At 35.8% G+C, this 5,570-nt stretch overlaps 1 long non-coding RNA gene across 1 annotated transcript in view; it reads right to left on the reverse strand.

Moving 5' to 3' along the window:
• Positions 1-5,525: 5,525 nt before the first annotated feature.
• LOC110445997 overlaps positions 5,526-5,570 on the reverse strand; it is a 1,410-nt gene continuing 1,365 nt past the window's right edge. The window contains exon 2 of the long non-coding RNA XR_002462418.1: positions 5,526-5,558. This is a non-coding gene — a long non-coding RNA (uncharacterized LOC110445997). The remainder of the gene's footprint in view (positions 5,559-5,570) is intronic.

Raw genomic sequence — 5,570 nt, forward strand, 5'->3', positions numbered from 1 at the left:
AAATTACAAGCTATTAGCGAACGTCATTCTAAATGTCAGGAAGCATGATTGGCTGTTTGAAACGTCATAGTTATGAAGTAGTGGATAAACACATGCTATGAAAGTGTCATATACAATACTCGTCCGTCTCCCTCTGTACTGCAGATATGTTAATGGGCACATCTCCAATAATTAAGTTTGGGACGAAACTAGGGGCAGTATTTTATAGATTCTTGAGAAGTCTGTTCCGTCATACTTCATCAAGGCGCTATATCATCCTTAGAGAGTAAAACACATCCAAGTCAATCAGTATATCCCCGCAAAGTCATATGAAATGTTGTGTATTTATACTTTAGCAAATTGGTTTTGGGTGGAATCTATTATTGTTAACTTTCCATCGTTATAAGAGGGAAAATCAATGTTCATAACACACCATCGGTCGACTTCAGCTACTACCAAAAGGCCCCAGCCCCACATATCGTGCAAGGGGATTTCCCTATGTTGTCCCAAACAGCAGCCACTTGCGAACGTAATTTGCACCGTGGAGATTAAAAGTGTTTAAAATATGAATGGAAAGAAGAATAGGATGTGACGTGTGGTGCTCGCCGCTATCTGTCGGGACTAGCTCTCACATGCTGTTTATTCAAGCCAGTAAACACATTTGTGACATGATTTGATTAACGCATTTCCCCAGAAATTTCGCAAATATTTTTAATGTGGAAGGAATGGTAATGTCCGTTCGATTAGGACACACTCAGATGACCAAATTCACGCGCTGGGCGCGATTCATTCACCCTCGGACGCGTCACCTGTCACATCGAATAGCCGTAGTCGCACGTATTTTTTGCATGATGAAATTCGATATATCTGTATGATTAATCATTATACAGCGAGATGTCCGTTTGAATAGCACTGGGACTAACCGTGTAATCATCGTTATTCGCCTCCGACTCGCCGTAGACGGTTCCGTCACAAAAGTTGCCAACTTATTCTCTGTATAATATCGTATGTGGTTATGGTGGTGTATTGGCGCGTACAGCACAGTTAAGCAATTTAAGGAAATATTGTCGTCCGTTCCAATCTGGAGACAGTCTCGTTAATACTCGGATCTTAACTGATGTCAATCAGAGGTAATTACAGTTGGCGAACAAGATGTACTCGTGGCGACCAGATATATAGGCCAGCAATCACTGCTCGCCCATCAGGCCAATGGAAATACATGTGTAATATTGGTCAAAGTGTCAGCGACGCATGAATTAGGAACACTTGCAATAATACCATATACGATCCATGTAATGACTCTTCAAAATGCCCTTAACCTTGGCATATTAGACTTCTCCTTCAAACATCAAAATGCCTTGTAAATACGATTGAATTGCCAAACGAATGTAATGAAAGTTGTAGAAGCATTGAGGGACTTTTTATTTCATCATATGTCAGCATTCATTAATGTCCACCAATTTTTCAGCCATTTACATGTTTATAAAATAGGTACTAATCAACAGGTACATATGTACTGATCGACAGATACATGTATGTACATGAAAACAACTACTGTAAATAGGTTAGATACTAATCAACATGTGCATATAAATGTATTGTGAACAAATCAACCTGAATACATGTATATGATCAATTCGAAACAACACATCCCCTCATAATAAAAACACAGGACAATGTCCTAAAAAAGGAGGTATAATATTTCAAAGTGTCAATCGTGACTAACATTAAAAACAGTATTAGGTAAAATCAAATTTAGATGCATTACTTATGATAAGTATACTCTTATGTCAATATTCAGCAATACAATCTTGCATACGTGTCTTACGTTAGATTTTAAAGGTCGTCAAAGCTGCTTCTTCAACCAGTTAGCAACAAAACATGAGAATAAGTACTAATCTTAGCCAAGCATGCAGCAAATACACTTAGCAGACCATGTACTGCCAGTAGATATAAGTCAGATGCTCTTACTAGGAGACGAAAACATCTATAGTGTTTGGTAGAACTGACTAGTAGGGAGATCAAAACATATCTAAAGCCTGGCAGTGTTTATTCCACTATAGCTGTTTTAATCAACTGTATTCTCAAAACATTTTGACATTTGTGCGATAGATTTGACGGTGTCTTGTCCATGGGTTGTCTCTGTGCTTGTAAAGTAAGTTTTTATGGATTATCGCTATGTTCAAATGTGTACGGAAAATAATGAATAAATCGAAATTATCACATAATTGGAAGCCGTGTTCTATTTTGAATTACAATGGCTTATTATGTTCTGCTGGCGTTTATGTATATTGTATTGGCCCGTCATGTTTGTATTGGAATTTATTACGAATTGCGTTAGACACTAGCTTTACGCTTCTGTATATGTCCTATATCAGTTAAAGTTTCCTTCATGTAGTATGTCGATACACTGGTAGGTACTGGTTAGTGGTAATTAATGTTGCAAAAAATACAATTATTTTCCAACGTTCGACTTAAAGAATTTCAAACTGTCCAACTATACATCAATATTGCGGCAGATTGTTTCCTATTTATACAATTCGGAAACTGAAAAAAAATGTTCTTGTGTCTAAGTGACGGTGCCTTATTGAGTTTTACTGGAATTGTCCTCTTTCTCTCTGCTATTATCAAACCTGAAACCTACTTGAAGTGACGCTAGCATCATTCATATTTACAGTGCTTCAATATTGACACGATCTGCGCATGCGTTTAGTGTATGTAGGACATGCATTATTATCTATTCAATTGTTAATTTGATACTTAAAAATTAACCATCATGTTTAGTTTATTTGGCTGAATATATAACGAAGGTAAGAAATTGTTGGCAAACTGATCAACACGACCCAACTCTGTCTGATTTAATCGGGTTTTCTTCGACGATACAACTATACAACATATCCTAATTATTTCTTAGACGTAGTCTGGTCCTCATGTCAACTATTTTCAACGTAGGCTGAAGGTATGCTATATGAGTCCAAGTTCTATGTTAAAATGATACCCTGAAGTAAAATTTAAAATTTAAAAAGCATCTAAAGCCATACTGGAATGAACAGTTGGCATTGCTTCACGATACCATGATAGGAGTCAGAGCGATTTGGGTGAGGGGTGGGAAACCACGAGATGTATTAAACGATAGTTACAGAGATTACAAACAGGCTAAAACTGATTTCAGAAGGGGCTTAAGGCAAGCGTTTGAGAAGTACATGACAGCGCAGTTTACAGAGATAGATAAATCTGGAGAAATTGATCAGACATTATTTTGGCAACTATCAAAGAGAAAAACACCAAAAAAACAACATGCTCAAACTGAGTTGAAGTACGACGGAGTCACTTATCGTAATCCAAACAAATGGTAGAAAAATGGGCATGCCATTTCGAAGATATTTTTACTGATAAGGCAGACAATCGTTTCGATAACAAGTTTTAGAGCGAGATATTAAAATGTGTTAGCGACATTGAAATTGGGCTTTCCAATGGAAAGGACAAGTATTTGGATGACCCTATTATAGAGCGTGAAATCAAAAATATATGTTGTAAATTAAAACTAAACAAAGCTGGAGGGATTGATAATATTGTGTATGAACACTTCAAGTACGGGAGTGAATTGCTAAATAGTCACTTGTAGAAGTTATAAAATGCTGTCATCAAGTCTCAACATATACCTGATGATTGGAAAAAAAGGCCTTGTCATAACACTGTATAAGGGAAATAGTAAACCGAAAGACGACCCGAATAGTTATAGACTGGTGACACTTTTACCTGTAATATTCAAATTTTTTGAAATGATTTTGTCAAAGAGACTGGATCCTGTCCTTAGCCCGGATAATTTCCCAAACAGGCAACAATTAGCATATCAAAAATGGTTATGTAGTCTGCTAACGTCTTTTAATCTTCAAGAAGGTATACGGTATAACACCGAGAAAGGAGAAGACGTACATGTGGGATTTCTCGATAACAATAAGGCTTTCGACACCGTTTGGCATGCTGGGTTGCTCTTTAAACTGCATGAATTAGGAATAAAATGTAAATCATGGAACATTATGAAAAAAATGTATACCAATGTACAAAGTAGTATTTTAGTGAACGGATTGAGGTCAAGATGGGTAAACATGGAGCGCGGTATCTTACAGGGAAGTGCTCTTTCAGCAAAAATGTATCTTGTTTTTAAAAATGAACTGCTGAACAATATTGAAAAATGTGGGAAGGGTACAGTAACAGCAGATCTGCGAGTTAACATTCCCACACAAGCAGATGATATATGTGTAATTAGTACTAAATATTCTGATCTGCAATATATGCTTTCTATATGTGAAGAGTACAGTAAGAAATGGAGATTTACATTTTCTTCTGCTAAAAGTAAAATTGTAACTTTTTCCTGTAAAAGAAGAAATATTGAACGTAAGACTCTGTATTTATATAATTGTATTCTTCCATGTTGATGATATCGTCCATGTTGGTGAAATGCTGAACAGTAAATTTAATTCAATAGAGCGTACCTTACGTGCATGTAACAAGTTACGAAGCGGAACCATGAGCATCATTCGATGTGGAGCCCATCCAAGTGCTTTAAATCCACTAACTATAAGAAGAATTATAAAATGTAAAGTGTATGCTGCAGCCTTATATGGTCGTGAATTATGGTGTTTATCCAGAACAGAAATATTAATGCTTGAAAGAGCACAACATTTCATCTTGAAAGCAATACAAGGTTTTGAGACTAAAACCCGTACAGATATGTGTACAAGTCTACTTGGATGAACCAGTATAGAATCATATATAGACACTAAGAAATTGTTGTTCCTAGGTAGGTAATGTAGATTAGATAACACGAATTTGTCGTCTCGTGTATTCTTTACAAAATATTTTCTCGCTGATATAGAATCTAAGTTAAGTTCAAATAGACAAGGGTTCGCAGTTGATGTACTAAGAATACTGCAAAAGTATAAATTGTTTTAATTGTTTAATGATTTTATAACTAACTGTGCTTTTCTGTCTAAATGTATGTTGCGTGTTAAAGTAAAAAAATGCCGTATACTCAGTAGAGAATTTAGCGTGGCGAGAAAGAATGGCCAATGATGGCGAGTTTACTAGATTTTCTCTTATCCACGATCATTTAGTACCACATGTTTTATGGAGACTGGCATTTAAATTCCCAGCCAAAAGAGAAGCTATACAATATGTCATGAAATTAATTGTAACTATCAGAGAGTGTGAGGGTGAAGAATTATGTCATAAATGTGGCTTTATGTACAGTGATATAGCCACCCATATAGTTCTACAATGTGATTATACAGGTGAGTTAAGAGATAATTTATGGTGTGATATTATAAATATTAAAAACATAATGTTTAGTGTGTACTTACATTCCATGTCTGATTATGATATGTTTCATATCCTCATCGGAGGAAATGTAGAGCATGAGTTGAATTCATCGGAGTTAGATGACTTTCGCATAAAATCTGTAACCTGTATATTCAGAATGTGCAAACTTTACTACAAATGATGTCTTAACCTAATCTTTATAATGTGTCAATTGTAACATTTTCCCTTTTTCTGTATTTCGTATGATGGTCATCTCTCTTAAGTAACTT

The sequence above is a fragment of the Mizuhopecten yessoensis genome, unplaced genomic scaffold (genome assembly GCF_002113885.1).
Source record: "Mizuhopecten yessoensis strain PY_sf001 unplaced genomic scaffold, ASM211388v2 scaffold2441, whole genome shotgun sequence".
NCBI lineage: Eukaryota > Metazoa > Mollusca > Bivalvia > Pectinida > Pectinidae > Mizuhopecten > Mizuhopecten yessoensis.